Source organism: Peromyscus eremicus, chromosome 16_21 (assembly GCF_949786415.1).
Source record: "Peromyscus eremicus chromosome 16_21, PerEre_H2_v1, whole genome shotgun sequence".
In the NCBI taxonomy this organism is placed as follows: domain Eukaryota; kingdom Metazoa; phylum Chordata; class Mammalia; order Rodentia; family Cricetidae; genus Peromyscus; species Peromyscus eremicus.
In genome coordinates this window covers 6,445,598-6,473,294 of record NC_081432.1, presented here as the reverse complement: position 1 = coordinate 6,473,294, position 27,697 = coordinate 6,445,598, and the positions used below count along the sequence as shown (strand labels likewise).

Sequence of the window (27,697 nt, the reverse complement as noted above, 5' to 3'; positions counted from 1 at the left end):
TTAACGAAAACCAAGTTATATTAACTATGAACTGAGGAAGGACTTACAAATGTGTATGTGTAAAGTTTTCACTCAGAATTACCAATTACAGAATGATTACTGCAAAGCAATGCCTGTGTAAGTTTTTGGCTGAAATGTGAATACAGAAGAAACTAACGTATTCCTGTATTATGAATAGCTAGCTACATTTCTTGAGCAAAAGAAAGATGAGGGCTAAATTCAAGTAGTAACAGCAAACTTAGGGACCAACTGTTCAAACACAGAGCCTACGGGGACACTACACATGAACATATCAAGGCCTAGGCAGAACAGCACGGAGACACCAATACGGCAGCATCACCATTCTTTAGCAATAATTCATATAAAAATGGCTGTGACAACAGTTCTCAGAAAAGAACTAAGCTTTCTCTCTTTTTAAGATTATTTTTATTATCTGTATTGGGGGGGGGGCGTGCACTGCAGGTGCCAAAGGCATTGTTGGACCTACTGGAGCTGGAGTTGAGGTGGGTGTGAGTCATCAGACAAGGATGCTGGGAAGTGAACCTGGGTCCTCTGCAAGAGCAGAGCACACCCTTAATCGCTGAGTCATCTCTCCAGCCCCAGAAGTAAGAGTGAGAGATGACTCAACAATCACAGGAGAAAGCTTTATTCCCTAGTAAAAGAAAAACTGCCAAGAAGGAGGGTCCCTTTCCCCCTTTCCTTTCTTCCAGCTTCAGAGGTCCTCATTTAAGGATGGGCATCTGGAACTGTACATACTGAGAGGACAAGCAAACTAAAGAGCTGCTGAGCCCACTCTGAACACACCAAGTCTTGGTTTCTTATTAAATATGTGAGGTTTACGCCCATGCTGCTCAAAATGGCAGTAGAAGTCTTGACAGTACAAGTACGCTCTGTACAATTAGGGAAACCTTTAGAACCCTTCCACTCCCACATTGCCAAATTATTCTATCATCTAAGTGGAAATTACGAGAGAATGCAGTCTTTCACCACATTAAAAAAATTAACCCACCTACAGCAAAAACTCAACATCATCAATTTATACAAGTCCTCTTACAACTACCCGCACCCCATTTTAAAGGTTAACTTTCTGTGGATAATTAAAATTGTAGATTAATTTAAGCCGGGCGTAGTGGCACACCCCTTTAATCTCAGCACTCAGGAGAGGCAGGTGGACCTCTGAGTTTCAGACCAGTCTGGTCTACAAAGTAAGTTCCAGGACAGCCAGGGCTACACAGAGAAACCTCATCTCCAAAATAAAAAAAATTTTTTAAAAAAATAGACTAATTTAAACAAAAATAAAAATTAACATAATCTGAAGAATAGCATTATTCTAAAGAGCTGTCAAATTACAAATTTCCAAGGATCCCAGAAGAGCGTAGAACAACAGAAAGGAGTCTAACAAGTAGTCCCCATACATGTGTAATTCAAATGGTACAGAAATAGTACACCCTAAAAGAGTAAGTCATAAATGGGTGTGCCATTATGCATTCCTACAGATAATGCCATAATTATACAACTACAATTCAGATGTTAATTCCCTTAGAATATAATATCTGACTTCATTAGACTACTTCACAGCTCAGCTCAGCTGATCTATTACATTATCAGAGACTGAGCTATCACATTTAAACATACAAGTCTGGTTTTAAGAAAATTTGAACAATGCACAATGAAACTTTTTTCATCCACCTATTAATTTCTTTCTAATTACAATCTCTAAAACTTTTAATCATACTTTATAACAGAAAAGCTGAAATGCACATATAAAGATGTATAGCTGTGAACTTAAGTTGCTTCTCAGAAGATAAAACACAAGAAAAGGCTAATTTACGCTCTGCTTTGTAACACTTCTATTTAGTAAATCACAAGAAAAAAAGAATTTATGAATATCTTTTTAAAATAGTAAAAAACAGTAAGAACATGAGCTGGGAGGTGCCTCAGTGAGTAAAGTGCTCATTCTACAAGCACGAAGACTTGAGTTCAGATCCCCAGTACCCACATAAAAAGTTGAGCATGGTGGCACTTATCCATAAACTCAGCAATGCCTATGTGATGGGGAGTGGGGGTATATCTACAACACAGTAACCATAACCAGTCTAGTCAAAACAGCAAGGTTCTAGGTTTGGTTAAAGACCATATCTCAAAATATAAGGTGTGAGTTCAAGGCCAGCCTGATCTACATAGTGAGTTCCAGGCAGGATTACACACTAAGACTCTATAGATTAGACTGAATTAGATTAAATTAGATTAGATTAGATTAGATTAGATTAGATTAGATTAGATTAGATTAGACAGAGATAAGGTCTCAATGATTGATTGATAGATAGATAGATAGATAGATAGATAGATAGATAGACAGACAGACAGACAGACAGAGACAGAAATAAGGCTGTTAATGGTCTCAATTTGCCAAATCAAAATCAGAAAACAGGGCTGGAAAAATTGGTTTAGTTGTTAAGAGTACTTTCAGAGGACTCAGATTCAATTTCAAGTACCCACATGGTAAGCTCACAACGTTCAGTAACATCAGTCCCAAGGAATCCAACACCCTCAGTGCATAGGCATACAGGCAAAACACCCACACACATGATAGATAAATTTTAAAAATAATAAGGTGGTGAGCAACAGAGAAAGACACCAGCGTTAACTTACCTTCGCATGTGCACTGGTGCAGACACAAATCATAAACAGCACCACAATTTAAAGTGCAGCTGTACATGAGACAGCACAAGTCTGTTAAGTGTGCTGGTCAAGGCACTGTTTTCCAAAGATCTATACATGAATTCCTAAAATAGATAAATAATCCATATTCCTTCTATAATCACCAGCTAATGAATTTATTCCAAAAATATAGCTGGTGTTCAAAAAGCATCTTCAGAAACTAGATTATTCTCACTGATTAAGCTGTTATTACTCAATAAAACAGAGTCAAGTGCTGTGGGATGTTCTATATGGCAAATGTGTTGCTAATTAGTCAATAAATAAAACACTGATTGGCCATTGACTAGGCAGGAAGTGTAGGCGGGACAAGGAGGAGAATAAAGCTGGAAAGTGGAAGGCTGAGAGAGAGACACTGCCAGCCTCCATGATGACAACCAGCATGTGAAGATGCCGGTAAGCCACAAGCCATGTGGCAAGGTATAGATTAATGGAAATGGATTAAGTTAAGCTGAAAGAACAGTTAGCAAGAGGCCTGCCACGGCCATACAGTTTGTAACCAATACAAGTCTCTGTGTTTACTTGGTTGGGTCTGAGGCTGTGGGACTGGCAGGTGAGAGAGATTTGTCCTGACTGTGGGCCAGGCAGGAAAACTCTAGCTACAGTCAAGCATGGTGGCTCACATCTATAATCCCACCACTTGGGAGAGGCCGGCTCAAGATAATGATCACGATTAAGGGACAGCCTGAGCTAGAGCAAGATTTTATCCCAAAAACACAAACAAACAAAAGCCATGTTTTTCTAAACAGCTAAAATGCATACATCTAGTGTCAAATAAAGTTACCCAATCTAAACAAAATCCAATTTTATATTTGTATTGACATTGGTCTTTACAAGATTCTTCCCACCAGGGAATACAATTTTTTTAAGGTTTTTATTTTTTATTTATGTATAGTGTATATGTAAATACACATGTGTACAAGTGTGTGTGCATGCAGAGGCCGGCGGCCAATACTAAGTGCCTTCCTCAATTACTCTCCACTTTGTTTTATAGTTCTATCTACAAATATATATAGGAATAGACACAGTTTTTTTTGTTTTTTGTTTTTTGGTTTTTTTAAAGACAGGGTCTCTTACAGAACTTGGAGCTCACTGACTGAGCTGGACTGGCTGGCCAGCAAACCTCAAGGATCTTCCTGTTTTCACCTCCCATAGGTGCTAAGAATCTGAACTCAAGTCCTCAAGCACTTTACCAACTAAGCCATCTCCCCAACCCCAGATCATACTATTTAAGACAGCTTATTTTTTAACAGTCATTCTCAGTACCCAAAGCTCCAATCGGATTGTGACCTTTTTCACAGTATACATAAAGTTTAACTGACTTGATATCCCTTTTAATAACCATAACAAAGAGCAACTACTTCAGTTGATAGTCTTAATGATTTTAATTTTAAAAAGCCATGATTACATATTTAACAGTCTTGCACATATCAAGAACAGTAAGTATGTTTCTTTCAAACTAAGAAGTAACTCTGATATTTTTACAAGAGAGTTACTTCCTTTATTATACAATAAATTTTGTACAATTAATAACTATTGTACAATTCTACTACTTTCAAATCCAAGAACAACATTTATAATCAGAATGGCATTTAAAAGAAAAGTCAAGGGGGACTTTTCGTCACATTGCCACATGTGTTCCTTAGAATACTCATTGTGCTTTATGACTTTCACTGGTTGAATAGTAAGTTACCAGACACAGGAACTGGAGCATGGTCTAGAACCAGCAGCTTGGTTACAATACCTGTGACAAGGAATTCTGACTTTGGCATATGCACATGTACTAAGCCACTCATATTTTAAAAGGTCACAGCTTTACTGAACATAAGTGTATAGAGATAAATGTAGAATCCACCATCTACTATGGAAATCACTAGTCCTCCCCAAAGAACTAATTACTCTTTCAGGATTCAACCACTCACACCAAAATCAAGTCTAACTTCTAACTACACAGACAGGAAAATGAGGCTAAGAGGCACTTGAGCGAGATTTACCTAAAATGATTACTATTCATCAATTTAAATCTAGCATTTGTTTGCTTGTCTCTCAGTTTGGGTGTAATATTCAAGGCTGAACTATCAGCATATTCTTTTAACTTAAAACATTTGTTTAGGGAGCTGGAGAGATGGCTCGGAGGTTAAGAGCACTAACTGCTCTTCCAGAGGTCCAGAGTTCAATTCCCAGCAACCACATGGTGGCTCACAACCATCTGCAATGAGATCTGGTGCCCTCTTCTGGCGTGTAGACATACAGGCAGACAGAACACTGTATACATAATAAATAAATAAATTAAAAAAAAAAAAAACATTTGTTTAGCTGCTGTGGTCAGAATTATACTGTTTTCTGCCTTTTCCAACAAACTCTGTGCACAACTAAAATGCTGTGTTTTAAAGAAGTAATCTCAAATAAGTTATTCTAGGAATAGAGAACATCACTCAAAGATTGGAGTTCAGGTCTACCTTTGTAAGCCGCAAGAAGGAACTAACAAAAGAGGAAGCTAATTACAGACCAGATACCAAATCCCCTACTTCTCACAACAACATTCTAGGACAGTGAAGGTTTCACTTGAAATATGAGGAAAGCAAGTTCAAACGAGTGTCTGAGATGCACAGTCCCTAGCCCTTCCTCAGTAGAAACCTTAAGTATTCTTCAACCTGATAATCACCCACCCTTTTGACCCAATCTTATCTCTGAAATTCATACTAATATTTTGTCCTACTCAAAAGATGACTGTTTGCCAAAGAAATGTGCAGTCACTAGATATAGACCTGAATCCCCCAAAACATTCTGGGCATTAATGGTCATGTTTTCAGGGGTCTGAAAAATAATCATGTGGGCATCTACCACAAGAATCTTGTTAGAAGTTCTATTCCTCTCAAAATGAAACCTGAAGACAGCAGGGAAAATAAAAGTCAAAACTCCTTCCCCAAAATTCCAATGTGGATTTGAAAACTCCTCTCTGGAAAGAGCCTGAGTAAGGAAACTTGATCTATGTTGTCTATGCAACATGAGCTTGAGGAATTCAGTCATTTGTTCTCTACTCGTATCTCTTAGGAACGTGCACTGGGCAGAATCAGGGCATATATGGAATGCCCCCAAAATAACTTGCTTGTTGGTAACCTTGCCCTACCACTTAATACTATGGTGCCAATGAGAAACTGTCTCATGTATCTTGGCTTAGAAACAAAAATCAAATGGAATTACATCCTAGCAATCTCTCAAAGGTTATGCAAGGGTCCCCACTTCTCATTGAGGTAATCCTCACTTCTCAATGAAAACGTACCTCATTTTCAATCACTTGTAAAATCCCCATTTAAATGTCGTCAAGTTCCAAATTGACCTCTATTTAAAAGCTACATATATAAGGGAATGCAAAACATTTTATTGTTTGTTTGTTTGTTTACAGGCCCTATCCACAAAGGATGACTGGAACTTTGTAAATTCTCCTGAAGGAGGCTGACAGGTCTAACAAGCCTCCTGCACATCAAGTAAGTGAGTAAGAAGAAAGATAATGAAATAGATCATTTAGATATGGGGCATATTTCTAATACAGTAGCCATTTAAAACTATCTGCAAACTAAACTCATTGATAATCTGGGTATTTTCTATATAGAGGAAATTAGAAAGAACATGACAATCAAATGTTAATTCTCTTCAAGTGACACATTATACCACTGGTGAAATTACACTAGAATGCACTTACCCTCCAGTTGTCCTTTGAACTAGACTATCTGTAATTCATAGTACCGATTAATCAGAATTGTAAACTACTTGAAATCTAACTCTATGCTAGATGTGCTAGTGAAATGTAAGGCAGTTACTGGAATGTCCTAAGCAGGATTGTGTGTGTGTGTGTGTGTGTGTGTGTGTGTGTGTGTGTGTGTGTCTTGAGAGAGAGAGAGACACACACACACACACACACACATATTCAAGGAGTGCCATACTCAACAAATATAAACACAAAATTTCTAATAAATGCCTAAAGAATTGACTAGCTACTTACTGTTTTTCCTCTTATGTGTAGCCCAAACCAGAGGCGGAGCTGTCTAGTCCTGGCCCTCAATCTCTGCAGTGAAAAAAGATGAATACACACAGTCTCCATGCTAAATAAAGTAAGGTAGTGGGAAACCATGCAGAATAGTGAGGTTAGGATCTGAGTTACCCCTGTGTTCCCTCTCTGGGAGAGAAGTACAATGACTCTGACTCACAGAACAAATGTATGAAAGCATGCCTTCCAATGCAACCCCTCGTGGAAGCAGGAGATAAACACTAAGGCCTAGCCTTCCTTATGTATGACATAATGACAGGATGTATGTGTCACTGAGTGAAAAAAAAAAGAGAACAAGAAGAGTGAAGCATGCCTCTGCTTTGCCCTCTGACCCCAATAAACAGCCCTGAGCAGCCTGTGGTTTAAGGTTTAATCTTGCCTGGCCCCTTACTCCCAACACTACTAGTGTCATCAGCACAGTTAAGGCATGATCACAGTTTGTCTTTTCTACTTCAAAGACACTGAACTGCTTAGGCAGAATACAAAGAGCGGTGCTTCTGATAACAGATCCACAGGCCAGGCAGTAAGATGTCACTGTCTCCCACATTCAGCAGCCTGGCTACACAGCTGGTCTATTACTGAAAAACTCCCTAATGTCACAATTATCTTGGCTGTAGAAAACCCAACACTGGCCACTATGTTGTAGCTAAACTAAGCCATTGTCCTAGGAAAGTGCAATCTCCTCTGACACGGACTACTTGCTAAACTTAGTGATCTGTGGTCTCCATGTGATTATAGAGGGAGCTTTCGGAACTCGTAACTTCTATCCTAATAACAGTACACAAGGAAAAATTTAAAGAAAAATAGTCTTCAAGTATATCTGTATCTTAACTCCCTCTGCATTCCTTGCTTTCTCAAAATTGAAACATTTTTTTTCAATCTCTATGAAGCCAGGAACAAAAGTCTCTACAAAAGCCCCAAAGGCTGAAAAATTCTTGGTTTTAGTGCTCTACTGTTTTATTTAAAAGCCTATACAGTGGGTTCCTTCTGGCTAAGGAGGTCTAAAAACTGTATAAAGTCCCAGCAACCCAGCTACTTTATTTTCTAATTAGAGAAAAGAGAACCTAGGAAGGATTCATGATTCAGCTTTGCCCAGAGCTAACAGCCTCTTTCCACCAGCAATCCTGCCTCTTGCTGGCCTAAGCAGAAAGAGAGAGAGGCAGTCACATCTAGCTCTCCCAGCATTGGTAATGACTGGCACTCTGGCCAGGCATTCACCTAGCTCTTTCATTTAAAATCCACACAATCTCAGCCTTCCTTCCCTTGCAGACTTTATGATTATTATTATTATTACTATTACTATTTGTAACTGCTCGGCCATTAGCTCAGGCTTATTACTGGTTAGCTCTTACATTTTTTTAAACAAATGTAACACATCTTCACATCATTAACAAAGGCAGCACAAACAAATATAACACACCTTCACATAGTTAAAGTAATATTCCACAACTTAAACAAATGTAACAAATCTTTGCCTAGTTAAACAAATATTCCACAACACCAGCCCCTAAATAATATTTTTTTACATTAATTGTATTGATTTATTACATTCATGATATTATGCCATGATACTATAGTCTATTTGTGGGGCTTTTCCATCACACAAAACTGAGATTCTGTACTTAGGAAATCATTGTTCTATATTCCTTTCTTCTCCATCTTGAGATAACGGCAGACTATCTTTCTTGAGGCACTAACATACACAGTCAGAGACCTAATAATGAACTTATCAAAGCACATATGATGAAACAATCATTTCTGGTCTAGACTTATGCATCTTTTAAAAACGCTGTCTACTACTAAGTATATGTTGCACGAAAAATGCAATGTACAGAACATTCCTGAAGTGAGTCCTGAACAGATTATTTCCAGCAATGTTTTTCTCAAAAGTTTTAACACTTCTAAAAGCTTAAATTCAGAGAGGTTGTTCAGGATGTGTTCAACTCAGTCCTCAGTTTCTGAGAGGCTCTATGTGGTCCACTCTGGAGCACATCAAAATTCCCCCTGAACTTCCTAGCAAGTGGTTCCGCTGTCTGAGATTAGTACATTATTCTTTTTCAGTTCTAGAACGAAGTCATTTTAAGATCAAAAACAACTGCAGCAGCATCCTTCTGACACAATAGGGTGGGGAAGCAGAGAGCAGCCTAGACTCAGTCCACTGGCTCCTGGAGGGTCTACTCCTGCAGGTAGGATGGAGTTCTGAAAAAGGAAGATGAAGTAACCCAGACAGCTATGGTGTGTTTGTTGGTATGGTTTGTTGTTGTTTTTTTTTTTTTTTTTATTAAATCCTTTAATGGTTTTCTTCCTTTGTCCATTTACTGTCCTTCAAAAACTTAGAGTGGAGAAAAGAAAACATTTCAACTTAGTAAATGTTTTATTGACCAATCATCTGGACAAAAATAACCCATATCTCACAACCTCTAAAAGCTTGTAAACTTTTTATAGATAAATAACAAAACATAACACAGAAAAATTTGGCTTTTACCCCTAGGAAACAGAGAGGTGGTCACCTAACGGCCTGCCTCCACACACAGCTAGCTCCTCAAAATCCCCACAGCAAATCTTCACACCATACTGACAGCAACAGAATACTCTGTTCAAAAGAATTAAATGTCACACGCATCTGTTTCTAAGTGTTGTTTAGTATTTCATACTCAAACACATGTTCTGAAGGTCTGTAACAGCAAGATAATCTTTCACCAGCAATAAACTACTATTCATACTGAAAAAAAAAATGTTCACTCATCCCAATTATTTAATATTCTTCTAAAATATTTACTGATGACAAGCAAAATAAAATTTTGGCCACATCTATGCCTTTGATGGAACAATTAATTCATTTTGTTTGGCTCTGGAACATGAAACTATCTATTTGCTACATACAGAAAAGAATATATTTCACAACTACAAAAACTAATTACCCACAGTGCAAGTTACGATATCAAGTTTCCACTTCATTTTTTCCACTTTCTAAGATCAATCTCCTACTTGCCCCCTTCAAAAGCTTTCTGCATTTGAAACAAAACTTAAGCGGTAAAGCTGAAGACTATTCTTGCCTGAGCAGAGGTGAACTGTCCAGTGTCGTGCCACACACCAAGACAGTTTGAAGTCACACACACACACACACACACACACACACACACACACACACACACCGCCCTGAGTCCTGTGTTCTCACATTCATTTCTCTGGTGCACACTCATAAAAACATTAAGAATAAGACCTACATAGGTCACTTCACCAGGCTGAGCGTCAACTACACATGAGCTGGGCATGGCGTGCTTCCCTACAAGGTTCCAAGTCCAGTTACGACCAGAAAGAGCATGTGTTGCAGGCACCAACATGTAAAATCCCCAGACTGGGAACAGACAGACTGGACAGCACAGGAATAAATTCCATGTCTTCCTCTCCTCCTGTCCCTTGAGTTGCCAGGAGCCCCTTCTTCCTTGCCACTCTGAAAAGCACTGTTTTCAGTCTAACAGCTTAATGCTGTCCCCCACTCTTTGCTTTCCCAGATGCAAGAAAACTACCCACACAGCAGGAACCAAGGAAAGGACCCATTTCTGCGGTAAGCTGAAGCTCCTTTCACATACTGCTACAGAATATATATAAGAATACTACACTAAGGCTAGGGCTATGGCTCAGGGGTAGAGCACTTGCCTAGCATGCATGGTGCTCTAGATTAAATGGCCAATACATGCATGGATACATATAAATATACATAGCACTAAAGAAATTTTCCCCCATGAAACAATGGTCCCCAAAAAGAAAAGAAAGTGGCATTCCCTGTCTATTGTCTGGATAAACAATAAAACCATCACTGATGAAATAAATTTTCAAAAAACTCTTTAAAATGAGTATATATGTTAATGTATGTACATATATGTATTGTTGTATATGTATACTGCTGTGGATATTGCTCTGTATAAATAAAATGCTGATTGGCCAGTAGCCAGGCAGGAAGTACAGGCAGGACAAGCGGAGAACAGAATTCTGGGAAGTGGAAGGCTGAGGCAGAGAGATGCTGCCAGCCGCCACCATGAGAAGATGTTAAGATACTGGTAAGCCACGAGCCACGTGGCAACTTATAGATTAATAGAAATGGGTTAATTTAAGTTATAAGAACAGCTAGCAAGAAGCCTGCCACGACCATACAGTTTGTAAGCAATAGAAGTCTCTGTGTGTTTACTTGGTTGGGTCTGAGCGGCTGTGGGACTGGTGGGTGAGAGAGATTTGTCCTGACTGTGGGCCAGGCAGGAAAACTCTAGCTACAGTATATAGAATTCTTCAGCCTTCCTTGTAATATGCAGAGCACTTGCATAAATATATAAACATTAATATCTAGGATTTCTTCTAGAACCTCCTGAAATACCTCTAACAGTCTGAGACCAAGTGTTCAGCATGAACTATAAAGACATTTTGTATTCAATTAACATTTTCTTTTCCATCTTTCTGATGCTCTTCATCATCCTCCCTTTCTTCTGAGAACTAGGTCCAGAACAACTAAAACAAACCTATTTTAAAAACACCTGTGTGTAGATTCAGTGAGACGGTAAGTGCAAACCCCTCATTAAGTTACAAGAGATAGAAACTATACAAGTCCACCCCAAAGCAGGAAAAACACATTGCAACAGACCACTTCCCTATGGCAGCAGAACTTAGGTGTGTGTGAAAGGATAGAAAATGCCTCGTACAACTGTCAACGGCAGATCTAGTCACTATCACCCGTGAGTCCACTTAAATTCATTAAGCTCTAGTGAGAGGACAAACAAGTGATGACGTATAAATTAAGGTTGTTTGCCTTCTATTATCAAAATACCCATTTACTGACCAGACACTAGAGGCTAGCACATACAAAGAATGATAAACTGCATTTGCTTTAACTTCAGTTCCAATGTACTGAAGCTAAAACTTCCTAGAGCTTACTAGTTTAAAAATAAATAAACAAAGCCGGGCGGTGGTGCTGCATGCCTTTAATCCCAGCACCCAGAAGGCAGAGCCAGGCGGATCTCTGTGAGTTCGAGGCCAGCCTGGTCTACAGGGCAAGATCCAGGACAGCCAGGGCTGTTACACAGAGAAGCCCTGTCTCAAAAAACCAAACAGAAAAAAAAAATAAGTGCCACCATTTGGTCAACTTTATGAAAGTGTCCAAAATGACATAAAAGAATACTAAACTCTATGTGTATAGTGTGTGTGTATGTGTTGTGTGTGTAAGTGTGTGTGTGTGTGTGAGAGAGTACTCTCGTAGAGGGGGTGTAGGAGGGGTGTGTGCATGTGTGGTGTGTGCATGTGTATGTGTGCTGTATGTGGTGTGTGTAGGATATGTTTGTGCACTCACATGTGGAGTAGTATAGGGGTTGTGTTATGTGTGATGTGTGTATGTGTGCGCATGTATGCATATGTGCATGTGTGTGGCAGGTGTAGGGTGTGTGTGGGGTGTGTGTGTGTGTGTTCCTGTGTATGTATGCATATGTGTGGTGGGTGTAGGGTTTGTAGGGTGTGTTGTGTGTGTTTAACCAGCTCCAACATGGAAATAACCCAAAGCCATTCAACAGCAGAAGGGTGAACTCTGTAGTAAACTGAGGCAATGAACTCTACAGCAGTAAGGAGAGACTACTCACATGCATACAGTTTAGAATAAGCACCAAGACAGAAACCAGACAAACACAAAGCATATGAATTTATATAACCATCGACAACAAACACACTTCATCTATGGCACTAGAAGGGAGGACAATGGCTATTCTAGAGACACATGAGAACAGTGGCCAGCAAGAGCTATCAAACGGCTTCAAGGACTGGTAATATTCTCTCTGTCCCCGAGTCATGTCAGTTTGCTCAGACTACAGGCAACTGAGTTATGATGAAGTGCTATATGTGCCTGCACATCCATGACACACAACACTTCAATAAAAAGGCTAACAAAAATAACTCCCACTTTCTAGAAGCTAAAGTAACTACTTCAAGGCACTGGTCAGCAACCAAAAACAAGTGGAAACTATAGAAGAATTCATAATGAAAATAAAGGAACAACACGGAGGCAGGGAGGAGAGAGGGAGGGAGGAAGGGAGGGAGGGGTATGGGAAAGGGGGGGAACATGTTTGCATCTGTACAGATCCTCATTCCAGTACAGCAAGTACTTTATCAACTGAGCCATTTCCCCAGCTCACAGTTTCCTATTTTGTAACATCTGACTGATGGTAGGCTCAATTAAGCCATATGAATAGAAATGAATCCCACTGACAAGAATTATCAAGGGCAAAATTCACAGTGATGTCATCAGATGGAAATGGAGGGGTTGGAGGGGAACATCAGGAAGATAGGCAGAGAGCCACAAAGAAGAGAGTCCAAAATCTGCATACGAAGTTAACAAAATCAAACTACAAGTAGCTAGGGTTAAAATGAAGGTGCCGAGGGCTGAACATATGTGAAGCACTCAGCTCAACCTCCAGCACTGCACCAAAAAAGGACTACTGTGATGGTTGTACAGCTCTAGATACACAGTCCTGTGTCATGTAAGGACACGATACAGCCTGATAAAGCATCACTGGGCAATTTCATCACTGTGTGAGCATCACAGAGCATACTTACTCTTTAGACTCGAATCTGAAATGCCGCTCTACCTACACATGCTCACACACACATACACACCACAAAGGAACCTGTGTTTCAAGAACTGATCCTCACTGGGGGAGCCATTTTGGGAAGCTATGGGGCCTTAACAGAGGAGGAGATGAGTCACTGAGGGTATGCCTTTAAAAACTGTAATAACCCAGCTTTGCTTACAAATTCTCACTCTCTGCTACACACCTACTGACATGTGAAAGTCGCACCACAAGCTCCTACCACCATAAACATGACCTGCTCCACCATGACTTCCCAGCCACGATGGACTGAAATCCTCTAAAACCAGGAACAAAATAAATCTCCCCTAAGTTGTTTCTTTCACCAAAATAAGGCAGCTAACAAATTCACTTACACAAACTAAGATGGCACCCCCTCTGAGTGATGGACTCTTTGTTTGTTTGTGTTTGTTTTTTTCAAGACAGGGTTTCTCTGTGTAGCTTTGTGCCTTTCCTGGAACTCACTGTGTAGACCAGGCTGGCCTCGAACTCACAGAGATCCGCCTGGCTCTGCCTCCCGAGTGCTGGGATTAAAGGTGTGTGCCACCAATGCCCAGCAAGTGATGGACTCTTACAAGATCACTGTCCCATATGTAGTTATGTGGGGCGTTGACTAATCCAAAGTACTATGCTGTACTTGAAAAAAGTGAATTGTATGTATACAAAATTTTATCTCCAGAAAGCTACTCAAACAAAATAGAAGAAGGTAGAGCAAAAGTACCAATACTCTAAAAGTCAAATCCTAGACATCGTCTATTAACCAAAAAGCATCAGGAAAATGGGAAGAAACAAAATGGCAGGAATATATAAAACAAGCACTAAGGGGGCTGGAGAGATGGCTCAGAGGTTAAGAGCACTGGCTGCTCTTCCAGAGGTCCTGAGTTCAATTCCCAGCAACCACATGGTGGCTCACAACCATCTGTAATGAGATCTGGTGCCCTCTTCTGACCTGCAGTCATACATGCTGTATACATAGTAAATAAATAAATCTTTAAAAAAAAAAAAAAAAAGCACTAAGAACAGACTATGATTGTGTTAATCCCAACAACCAGGAGGCAAAGGCAGGCTGTTAATTCCAAGCCAACCATGACTACACAGTGAAACCCTGTCTTTAAAAAAGGAAGAAACCATGGCTATGGAATATACTCTGGAGGCAGAATGCTTATGCGTAAAAGGGAGGTCTTGGTTTCAAATCCTGAACCAACACAACAGAAAAAAAGGTAAATCCAAGTTCAACCACATCAATAATTACACTGTCAATGGATTAAATACTCCAATTAAAATCTCAATTTGCACCCAAACTGCACTAAAATCAGTACAAAGGTTCAACAAGCACATGTGCTTATTTACCCTTCACTAGTTCCCCTGGGAGCAGAGAGCAAGAAGAAAGAAATGGACTTGTTATCCCAATAGATACAATAGCAACTCTGGGTCATAACTGTGAAGTCATGTAGCCAATTAAGGAAGCCAGAACTAAAACCTGGGCTTTTCATCTACAAATACTTTTCCAGTATGGTAAGCAGCCTCACTTTCAGATACAAGTCCCACCCACAAAGTGAATTTGGTAGCCTTGTCAAAAAGTGGGATTTGGCCCTGCTGTTAGAACTCTTAGGGTTTCTTAGCAAAGTTTCTGGTTTAGATGACTACAGCAAATGTCTAGTAAGACACTCAAGCAATTGTTACTTTCCTTATCAAGTAATACAGAATAAACAATTTTAAACCCACATAAAGGGTACAAAGAAGAACTTCAAATCCCCTTTCTCCAAAATAGCCATGGTCCAGATAGAAGACACCTCGGTGGTTTGCCAGCCTTCCTTTCTCTAGTCAGACAATGGGCAAACAGAGATAGCTCCAGGCCTTACCCAAAGTTCTCTAACTCACCACCAATCAGTGCCTTAGCTGTCAGCTAGAGGTTAGGACCACAGCTCCTTAGCAGAGAAAACCAGGTGACACAGAGACTCAAAAGTCTCTGATTCGCCGGGCGGTGGTGGCGCACGCCTTTAATCCCAGCACTCGGGAGGCAGAGCCAGGCGGATCTCTGTGAGTTCGAGGCCAGCCTGGTCTACCAAGTGAGTTCTAGGAAAGGTGCAAAACTACACAGAGAAACCCTGTCTCGAAAAAAACCAAAAAAAAAAAAAAAAAAAAAAGTCTCTGATTCATATGAATTTTTCATGCAGGAAAATATGAGCATTTCCTTAAAATTTTTCTATCTGTGATACACCAGAGCAAGCGAGTTTTCAGTGAGGTTGGACTTGCTTCCTAATTGCATAACAGGCTTCATTTCAAACCCATAAAAGGGACTGTACACCCTTCAAACCTGTTAACAGAACAGCAACAAAAAAAAAGACAGGAAAACTTTTTCTTCTTAAACTAATTCCTATGCCTGTAACAATCACCTATGCCTATCTTCCCTTACGTTTCCTAAACTGCACACTTGATTATCACCATTTGTCTAGAACAAAATTTAAACAATGTGGATAAATGGAGCTTCCCCACTAATGGAGATCCTTAGCACAAGTCCAAATATTTCATGGTAACATGGTGCCCTTTACTGACAAATTCCTAAAAGACTTGGTGAATTCTGGCTTTACCCTCACAAGTGTTAAAAGTCAGTAACCTCAAAGGCATTTCTTACTGCCATTTACAGTGACTGAAGTAAAAAAGGACCTCTTTTCCTTAAGTGACACAGAAAATTCAAGTTACTGATAATCCACTATGAAGTGCAATGCCCTAGTACCTCAGCTGTGTCTGCACTCAAAACATCTGCTTCTAACAACGGGGATAACCTATAAAAAATATATATATATAAAACAGTGACTAAAATTTAATTTCAAGCTTCTCTTTAATTCCAAAAAGAACTCATAAATATTCTTTGTTGTTTCAATACACAGCCTCACTATACGTAGCCGCAACTAGCCTAAAACTCACTACAAAGACCACACTGGCTTCAAACTTGGGGCAAAACCTTGTGCTTGCTTTCAAGTGCTGACATTACAGACATGCACTACCACTTGGCTTCTAACAATGTCTAAAATTAAAAGGCCATTTTTTAATAAATCTTTATTATTTATATATATATTGTTTGTTTGTTTGTTTGTTTGTTTGTTTGTTTGTTTCGAGGCAGGGTTTCTCTGTGAAGCTTTGCACCTTTCCTGGAACTCACTCTGTAGCCCAGGCAGGCCTCAAAACTCACAGAGATCCGCCTGGCTCTGCCTCCCAAGTGCTGGGATTAAAGGTGTGCTCCAACACTGCCTGGCTCAGACTTGCCTTTTAAACCTCTGAAGACACTTCTTTTAAACCTCTCCTAGCTGAACCCTCCCATGAGTCCTCTCTTACTAAACTTAAGGCAAGAGTTCCACCAGAAACAGCTTTGGGGCACTCAGCCAAGTAGAGCCCAGAGATGAGGCTGGGGGTGAAAGCTCTACTCCCGGTTTTACTGTTGCAGCAAACAGTCATTTATTTCTGTGCCAAGCATCGGACCCAAAACTGCCTACAGACGACCTCATCTGTGACTTGCTCCTAGTCAACTTACCCTCTCTCAGTGGCATCTCTCTCTCCTATTTGCTTAGCATCCAGGAAGGTCTAAACAAGGCCATTTAGTAAAATCAGAAATAAAAACTGTCTATTAAAAAATAACTTAAGCCTCAAGGTCAAAAATCTCTTTTTTATTTCGTTTTTAAATCCAGTAACACAATGTTTAAGTTGTTGCTAACTGGTAAGGACAGTTGCATCGACTTTGTAAACCTGGCAAACATTTACCTTTAAACGACTTAGTAATGCAGAAACTTTCAAAACAAAGTATTTTACAGGTTAATGCTACCAAATGCATGAACAGTCCTTGATTTCCAACTGTTCTACATAAAGAAACTTTATTTTCATAACAGTGAACTACTAGATGCAAATATTAAATATGAATTCTGAAGATGCAAACTAACTCACATGTCATCAAAACCTCATGTGCCATTCTTAACTTTTTCAAGAAAAGAAAATGCCATTAACTAATCTAGTGAGCAGTTTTATGACCAATAGACTTGTGAAAAGATTAAAATGTTTACATCTAAAGAGATGGTTTACAATTGCCCACTGGAAAAAAAGTGAAATAATAGAATATTTATCTCAAAGTTTATTGTTTTAGGCATATTTTATGCTGGCAAATTAACCACACCACTCATTAGATCCCATCCATTCCACAAATACTTTTTTGCATGCCTATAATGTTTCAGACACTGAATATACAGCACAAAACAAAGCCAAACGGTTCCCTCCCCAGTGAACTTCCTGCATGTCACCGAGCCAATCCGCCCACTCACTTCAGACAAACACGATGTGACAGGGGGACCTGAAATGGTCCAAACACCATTTGCCCCATGCTGTTTAGTCTGTGGCTTCCCTCACAACAGATGCCTAGCCCTGGTTAAGTGGTTGTTATAAGCAAAGCCGTGACTCCTTGTCTATTTTAAAATATGTTTTTGATTAAGGTAGAATGAGAAAACAAAAGCTGGTCATGGTGGCACACATCTTTACTCCCAGCAATCCAGAGGCAGAGGCAGAGGCAGGCATATCTCTGTGAGTAGGGAAAAGTTTTTTTAAAAAAGTCAATGGACATCCTCTGGACCACTGCAAAGAAGCCTCAAACAGAAAAACAGAATATAATCAATCACCCCTTCTGCAAAATGGCATCCCCTGTAATTCTACCCAATTGAACAAAGAATATGAAATTTGACAAATATTCTCAGGACTGAATTGGAACTCTGCTTTTTTCTCACGCTTATTTCTAAAGAGTCAGCCAGCAGGGGGAGTGCAAGTTCATTAACACTACAGTCCCATTTTGTAGCTAACAAATTTCTAAAGTTAGGTGGGAAAAAACTATACTTCTGAATATTGCTCCTGAAAACCAGTGAATCACTAGTCTCTTTAATTATGGCATCCCGCAATCATCCCTTGTACTCTGTCCAGACACTCCATAAAGCTGATACCTCAAGTCCTTCTGAGATGAGGTACATCCAAATAAAATATAAACACATGCCCTCTTTAACCAGAAAAGTAAATGAATATCAATCAAAATTCAATTGACAATGTTTAAAAAAAATGTGCTTAGCCAGGCGGTGACTGCCTTTAATCCCAGCACTTGGAGACAGGCAGGCGGCTCTCCAAACTGACGAAGACACAGGCCCACACTGTTCCCACAGTCACTGTCTGCACAGTCCTCACCTGTCATCACCAACAAGCCCTGCCTGCAGGTCTCTAGGCAGTCAGGATTAACTCATGTATTTAAAAAAAAAAAAAAGTAGCTGACCTGTTTCCACAGAAAGATTTTCAAAAAAAAAAAAAAAAAAAAAACAGACCCATGAATAAAAGTGTAACATGTCCAATACTGGCCCTAGTAGCAAATTCATTCTATTTTGCTTTTCCACTCCAAAGAAAAAAATATGCAGTTAGAGTATGGCTTGTCCCCCTCAAACTCATGTTACAGTTAAACCACTTCTGTGAGGGTTACAATGGTGGGAACTGTGTTCACAGTTGAAGTCTGTGAGAAGCAGTAAGGCTTAGATAAGGTCATAACTGCCATGATTGAATACGTGTGTGTTTAGAGACGAGCGAAGCCAAAAGATACACACGCCACATCTCTCCACGTTATCATCTCTATCTCTCACACATGTCCCTAACATAATGGCACCTAACAAGAGGTCCTTGCCAATAGCCATTATTATCCTTATACCACCAAATAGTGAACTAAAGCCTTTCTGCTTTATAAAAAACTCATCCTCAAGCATTTTTGTAATAGAAAACATACACACTAGCAAATGCAAAAAATGTGATTACAAAAAAGCTAAGTAAGGAGCTGGAGAAATGACTCAGCAGTTAGTGTACTGCTTGTACAGATTAAGAGTGCACACCAAGGCCGGGCGGTGGTGGTGCACGCCTTTAGTCCCAGCACTCAGGAGGCAGACACAGGCGGATCTCTGTGAGTTCAAGGCTAGCCCGGTCTATACAGACTGCCCAGGATAGCCGGGGCAGTTTGGAAGGCAGCTAGCTACTCGATGTAAGGAATACTTCTTTTTTTCTAGTCCTAACAAAATGACCTATAAGCACATCTTTATTGAACAGCTTCACTTCCCTACCACACCAATGGCTTCTTCCTAGCTATTTCTGTTGTTTTCCTGGGCTTTCACTGCCATTATCACATTTTACACACCTGCCTGGACATTCTTTTAGGAAACTTACACTTAAGACATTCTTCACTTCTACACGCTGCTTCTACTCTATCCTATCTTTTCTACTGTCCCAGTTCTAGCTCAACTTCACATTTCTTCAGTAAGCGCACATCTGTCAACATTTAGGGAAGACAGACAGCTCCTTGTGGATGTAAAGGTCTAACTGGGCTAGCTGAAAGGGCACTCACTAAGGCAATGCATGTGCTCAGTATCATTCGGAAGACAGACAATGTGGAATGTCACCCACTCCTTTCTCCATTCCAATACCCACTGGGGAGGGGACCTCCACATCCAATCGGTTTTTGTAAAGCCCCACAAAGAATATGAGTGAAGGAAGGCCAAAAAAAAAAAAAAAAGGAGGAAAAAGAAGAAAAATACAGAAAGAGGTATCTACAACACACAACCAAGCACAGCTTTACAGGTTCTACTTACTAGGACTGGTTTTATAACTAGTACATACTTTGATGCCCTTTCTAGAGTAACTCCCCTGAGAAAATTTCCAGATCAAATCAGAGATAGACATGACATCCCTTATGGCAGAACAGTATTAGAAAACAGATATGCATAAGAGATGAATCAATGAGAAAAAAAGTCCCTCAAAGAAACTGACTATGGCCCTGGTTCTCAAAGTATGGTTCCCAAAGAACATCTACCCCACAAGGGAGCATGTCAGAAGATATCTGGTCCTTTCTTGGACTGCTACCAGCAATCTGTCTCAACAAAGCTGCACTTTGAAGCTTGGGAATCAATCAGGGATAAACACTTGCCTACTGCTAAGGTCCTCAGAGCCTTCCTGAATTCAGACCTACCTGGCAGACTTAAGCGCCAATGTAAGAAGCATACTTGCAAGGCACATGATGGATCCTGCTCTTCAACTAGCATCAGATGGTCCCATATTCTTAGAACACCTAGAATTTCACAGGCACTATTTTTACTCCAACTTCCAGACCAAAGATTGCTCCTTCTGCATAGGGATGTGGAAGCCAAGCTGATTCTGTTCAACCTCAAAGGCAGTTTAATCACTTGAATAATACAACACAAGTAACAAGCCTAGACTTCTGTCAAAGTTTTTGTTTTGTTTTTCCAGACAGGGTTTCTCTGTGTAGCCCTGGCTGTCATGGAACTTGATCTGTATACCAGGCTGGCCTCGAAGTCAGAGATCCACCTGCCTCTGCATCTGCCTCCCAAGTGCTGGAATTAAAAGTGTGCACCACCACCACCCAGCAGGGCTGATTTTTATTTAAATTCCTCTTCTACAGAAAAACATGTTGATGAACCTTACTTGTCAAAAATCAAAGTTATAAAAGTTCTATACAAACAGAACTTTAAAGAAGCTGACAGAGTTCCTGATAGTTCCCTCATCTGCCTATAATGGTCTTCAGTGTTCTTCAGAGTCTAATACACAAACTCCCAGCTTTAAGACAGCAAAACAACCTCATTCTTTAACACATCTCAGCTCCCTCTCCAGTTCTGTGGCTAGGTTATAACAACTCAAGCAGTTCTGCTTCTGAATTTCCTAGCTAAAAACGGAAAAAAGGACTAGCAAAGACTGATTCATGATGCTACAGAGACAAAGGGAACACTTCACGTAAGGAGAATAACCAGTTTCTCCATTCAGTCTGCAAACTCCAGGAATCTAATGACTCTTCATTTATTCAAAAATGAAAACGGTAATAAAACTCCCTGATGTTGACAGCAGGTGATTTTTAACTTCACCACTGCCTGACAAGCACCCACAGGCTTTACTTGGCCTCAATCTGTCCATGTTGGAAGTGCCAATTAGTAGCTTCTCAAAAGCAAATCCCAACACAAGCCATTAGAAAAAGTGCTTTCAAAATGCCAAATACAATGGGCTAGTCAAGCTCACCATGCAAGGACAAAAGCCTGTATGTCCATTCTGGGCTGCAGTTGTCAAAGCCAAATGACAAGCAAGGAAAGGATCAAATTCTCAAACAGTTCTGACACTCATTCTCTTAAATACAAAGACTGTTACAGCAACCTAACAGGTGTCTCCACTCCTCATCCAACCATTCTCATCTGAGGTTACACAGAGAAAGAACTAGCACAGGAAGACACCAGCCAAGATTTTCTGTAAATAGTTCAGGCCTTTGGGCGCCATCAACAGTAAGTAAATGAGTGATCATGAGCATGTTCTAAAACTTTACCATCACTGGAATCTGAGTTCTGTGTAATTTTCATGGAAATATTCCCTTTTTTCAACAAGTAAAAATATTCTTGTATTAATTTTTAATTCACCTGCCAGATTTGGTCCTGAGAGAGAACCTGCTAACATGTTTCTGAGGAATCTCTTCCTGAGGAATAGACTGACTTCTTTCCTATACCTCTAAGTACGAGTTATGTACAATATAATGGAGAAATGAGGAAACAATCACTCAAATCATTTCATCTCCCATCTTGATTATCTACTATTCTGCTTTTAACTGATTGATGAGATCCCATTTGCTGGATGGTCTTTCTGAACGCTGTGAATATGTGTTACCTTCATTGGTTGATAAATAAAGCTGATTTGGTGTATAGCCAGCCAGAATATAGCTAGGCGGGAAAGCCCAACTGATGAGTTTGCTGTGGCTGCAATGCTCTCTGTGGCCTTACATACAAATATCATGGTTCAGATGCAAAAGAGGAAGGACTGGAAAGTTTCTCTCCATCAAAGGTCATGCTGATATGATCTCAAAGGATTCGCTGTGGGAGAATGCACAAGACCTGTGCAAACTCAAGCCAGACAAAATCCCAGCATGGAGAGGAGAAGTGGTGACAAAATACTACACCTACCTAAGGAAGTTTTGGTAACTGATAGGGAGAGTTGGCTCCTGGTAGGCTGACCAGGTGGGTGGCCACACATCCAAGAGTTACACAGGTAATACTAATTGGACTTGATGGTTTAAAAAAAAAAATGCAGACAAAAAGCTATGTGGGGATGGAAAAGGGATGGATCTGGGAGGTGAGAAAAGGGAGAGCTTGTGATCAAAATAAAATGTATGAAAATATGAAAGAATAAAAACAGACTTTAAAGGGAAAAACATAAAAACAGCATTCTTCCAGCCAAGCTCAAACTCTTCTCCTGCCCCACCCTCCTGAGGAGTCGGCACACACCAAGCCAGTCAGTTCTCTACATGCAGAATTCAGGTAACTGACCAAGCTGAACACACTAGGAAGATGAAAGACAGACAACCATATATTTGAAAATGGTAAAAGTTCTAAATAAGTGTAATGTATAATTGTGCTTCTATAAGACTACTAGGAATTTCTCAAAACTAATCATTAGACAAATAAGGGAAAATATAAGTATTATAGTATAAATTAGGGTTTTTTTGTTATTTTTTTGTTATTGTTTTTCGAGACAGGGTTTCTCTGTGTAGCTTTGCGCCTTTCCTGGAACTCACTTGGTAGTCCAGGCTGGCCTCGAACTCACAGAGATCCGCCTGGCTCTGCCTCCCGAGTGCTGGGATTAAAGGCGCGCGCCACCACTGCCCGGCATAAACTAGTTATTACTATAAAGGAATTAAGACCATTTAAGAAAGCTTGATGGCAGAAATGTTTGGTTAACACTGACTCATAAGAATAACTGTGTAAATCACAACTACTCCCAACTTGCCCCACAAATCTTATTCTTCATCCATATTCAAGCACACAAAGTAACAGGGAAGACAGACATTACCGGTGCAACGGCTCAGGGGCATCCTTGTAGGACTACCACTAAACACTTACAAATCAAGTTTCTAACACTATTAAGCAATGTTCTAGGCCCTGACTTGAGTAGGCATCAAGTAAGTTATCTTGTAGATAACTTTCATATTCCCAGAAAGATCACTTCATACCTGAAGGCTTGCACCAAGACCTTATTCTGGCTTTGAAAGTGAACTTCTCCCTAACCCTGTGACTTTCAGCAGATACAACATGACTTTGATGTTATCCATTCAAGTGAGACAAGGCATCAGCTGACGACAGCAGCACCTAGAACACTGAAGCACACGTAAGAGCACTTCACAGTCTCTCTCGACATCCCCCACCCACCCAACCCAGGAAGGCTGGAAGAGGACAGTATTCAACTAAAATGTAAACTTACAGACTGGAACTTTACACATTCTCAACAACAAAAAAAAAAAGTAAGGTGAGGTAACCAAAATGTAAACCAAGACCTTCATTCATTTACTGTTTACTACTTAGGTATAACCTGCTCAGTGCTGCTGTCTGTGACAAAATTTTATCTTTTTTATTTTCTTTTTTTTTTTTTTGGTTTTTTTTTTGGGGGGGGGGACACGGTTTCTCTGTGTAGCTTTGCGCCTTTCCTGGAACTCACACTGTAGCCCAGGATGACCTGAAACTCACAAAGATCCGCCTGCCTCCTGCAGGTGGTGCACCACCACCTCCTGGCCAAATTTTACCTTTTAAGCAGGAAACTAGAACAAAACACGAAACATGTGAAACCCTTCGGTTGACTTTCAAAGGGTCAACAGAGGCTCTTCTTTCATGGCCCCATGAGCAATTTCAACCGTACAGGACACCCAACTGTACAGGGAAAAAAAGCATAAAAATATTTAAACGTGTTCTTCAATCATATTTCATATCACACCACACGCTTGGGCAGAGTGGTACACTCATAAATTCCAACCAAGTCTGGATAATGCCCTACCAGGACTCCGCTTTCATTCTTACACCTTTCAATTCAACCTACACACTGCTACCAGAATAAATTTCTGAAACATAAATATCATCTGTCACTCACACTTAAAATCGTTAAGTGGTCCCAACTGTTTCCCCATCACATTCACGTTCTCGCCCCTCATCTCCCAGGCTTCATCCTGCCACACTCTGCAGCTGATGAATCACAGCTGCACTGGCAATTCTACCCACTGCCCAGAGAGCGTTCCTCTCACTCTTCCTCAGCTAATTCTTGCTCATATATCTAGCTCAAGAACATCTCCCTCCCAGAGACGGCCTCCTGGCTGCCCTCCAGCTCTACTAAGGGTGGGCTATCTCGTCTATGTTCTCACAACCACTTCCATGATCTCCCACAACTTTCTTCACAATGCCTGTCTGTGTATTGATCTGCCTCCCACTTTAGACTATGAGTGAAGTCAGAACCAGGCATCTGAGGCCTAGCCGACTTCAAAATACAAAAGTAGTACTTAGCAGCTAAATAAGAACTGGCTCCAGACAACAGCCCAAGGCCCAATACTGGTCAGAAACCCCATCACCCAAGTGGTCTGAAGACCACTGTCAATATAAATTATTCAATGAAATCAAAGAGTTCTGCATCTATTAATCTATCTCCAATACTCATTCATCCACTCATGGTTACAAAGTCAGCCCTCAGTAAATAAAATTGCCACAGCCAGGCAGTGTGGCAGGGGTTTGACAGACATCAGAGCTCACTAAACCTCAATATAACCCTCAGATAATCTTTTGCAAAGATAAATTGGCCAAGTGGTAAGTAAACTCAGCTTTGGATCAGAAACCTACAAGTAACAATGGGCTCAGTAGATTTTCCAGAAATGAGAGATCAACACACCCTTCATTTCTGGGGAAATACTGGAAGAACTGAGGTTTGATCAGAAGAACCTTTCATTGGCCTCTTAGGTAAGTAAGAAAGGTCCTTAAGATTTAATGCATCTTCCTCCACTTATTCACTGGGAAACCTTTTAAAATAAAAATGTCTACACAAGTTGTTCTTCCAAAAACAGGAAAAGGTAGGCAAGATTGTATTTAATTCTTCACCAGGATTGGGGGAGGAGGGGAGAAGAAGGGGGAAATCTCCCTCATAGAAGGAATCTGTTGGGTAGTACAGATAGATAGATAGATAGATAGACAGACAGACAGACAGATAGATATTTAGAAAAGGTTGGCTGAGGCTCTTCATTGCTTCAGACACACCTCCAAGTGCCATGCCAGGAGCTGGAAAGGTGCCTCTGAGCTCAACAGAAGGAAAAGCCCAGGTTTCTAACAGATCACCAATCCACTGAAGGATGCTGCTATTTCCACTAAACTTCATCATGGAATCTGCATCTCAGCTTCACACTCTGTGACACAAGAAGAGATGGGCTGTCTGTTTGTTTGTTTGTACATCCCACTGCAGTGTCTCCTCCCTTCTCCCAGTCCCTCCTCCTCGCCCTGCCCATCTACTCCTCCTTCTCTTCAGAGAAGGGCAGGCTTCCCATGGATATCAATCAGCCATGGTATATCAAGTTGCAGCAAGACTAGACACCTGCTCTGCTGTTAAGACTGGACAAGGCGACCTGGTAGGAGAAAAGGGTCCCAAAGGCAGGCAGCAGGGTCAGCTCCCACTGTAGTCCATGGCTGTTTCTTTAATCACAAATACAACCTCTTCACATTTGTTTCCGTACACACAACTACAAAACACGGCCACAAAGTAGCCTCCCTTTTAATTACTATCATATCATTTCCTTCCACATGTCTCCATCCTCTGCCCCTTCCACATGCTTCCACATGCCCATCATCCAGTCCCTCCCTGACCACCTTTGTGCCCTTGCCCTTATAATCACCTCAAAATTTATACAAACCTGTCCAGTGACGTCTCTGTACCCCAAGTTTAAACAAATTCATTCTTCCTATCCCTAACCCCAACCAAAAACACACACAATAGTAAATTCATATTTATAATATGAAACTATCCAGATCAATTAGTGGGCTTTCTACAGTGAGATAAATACAAGCAATTCTAGACACCACAGGTAAGAAAAGCAGTCTTAAAAAAAAAAAAAATCCACATCTCTAATCCCAGCACTTGACAAACTGAATCAAGAGAAACTGGAGTTCAAGGCAAGCCTGGGATAGATACATGATAAGTTTAAGGCTAGCTTGCACTATATGAGACCTTGTCTCAAAAAGTAAGAATAAGCCGGGCGGTGGTGGCGCACGCCTTTAATCCCAGCACTCGGGAGGCAGAGCCAGGCGGATCTCTGTGAGTTCGAGGCCAGCCTGGACTACCAAGTGAGTTCCAGGAAAGGCGCAAAGCTACACAGAGAAACCCTGTCTCGAAAAACCAAAAAAAAAAAAAAGAAAAAAAAAAAAAAGTAAGAATAAGGGCTGGAGACATGGCTCAGCCGTTAAGGACATTGGATGTTCCTCCAGAGGACCCAGGTTCAACTCCTAGAACCCACATAGCATCCAACAATGGCCTGAAACTCTGTCCAAGGAATATGATACCCTCTTCTGGCCTCCATTAACAATGCACACAAGTGGTATACATATACACATGCAGGCAAACACACACACACACACACACACACACACACACACACACACATTTTAAAACCATATCCTTATTTGTGCTCCTCAGGAGAGCAGCCAGAGTGATGGAAACATAGCTGGCTACTAAGACTAAAAACTAAATCTTTAAGTTTTAACTGCTTCTTGTAGTTGGTGTGATCATAGTGGTACAGTGTACATTAAAATATAGCCCATTAAAAAACTTGAAAGTGGCCGGGTGGTGGTGGCGCACGCCTTTAATCCCAGCACTTGGGAGGCAGAGCCAGGTGGATCTCTGTGAGTTTGAGGCCAGCCTGGGCTACCAAGTGAGTTCCAGGAAAGGCGCAAAGCTACACAGAGAAACCTTGTCTCGAAAAACCAAAAAAAAAAAAAAAAAACTTGAAAGTGTCAGGCGATAGTGGCGCACACCTTTAGTCCCAGCACTCGGGAGGCAGAGACACGGATCTCTGTGAGTTTGAGGCCAGCCTGGTCTACAGAGCGAGATCCAGAACAGGCACCAAAACTAAACAGAGAAACCCTGTGGGGGGAGGAGGGACCTTTAAAGTTCTTTAACCTCCCTTGTGCATGTAACACATATATATGAAATTACTTATGCCTAAATATCATTCAGCAATATAGTTTTGCCTTACAGGGTCCCAGCGTGGAACAGGCTTGCTGTCCTGAAAACCCAATAGTAGTGTCACCAGTGTCAAGCACACAGTTAAGGTGAAGGCCCTCTTACAAACCACAGTGACATAACCTGCTTCAGCATCCAACAAGCCAGATCTGGACTTTCTTTTAAGTATTTCGTTAAAATTCTAATGTTCGATGCCAGGCGGTGGATGCGCACGCCTTTAATCCCA

At 40.6% G+C, this 27,697-nt stretch overlaps 1 protein-coding gene across 3 annotated transcripts in view; it reads right to left on the bottom strand.

Moving 5' to 3' along the window:
- The window catches only part of Zfand3 (zinc finger AN1-type containing 3), a 242,145-nt gene that overhangs the window by 200,691 nt on the left and 13,757 nt on the right, over positions 1–27,697 (bottom strand). The window contains exon 2 of one of the 3 annotated variants that reach the window (XM_059281471.1): positions 6,722–6,784. The exons of the other annotated variants lie outside the window; for them this stretch is intronic. The gene's annotated coding sequence lies outside the window, so the exon portion shown is untranslated. The remainder of the gene's footprint in view (positions 1–6,721; positions 6,785–27,697) is intronic. 3 annotated transcript variants of the gene reach the window in all.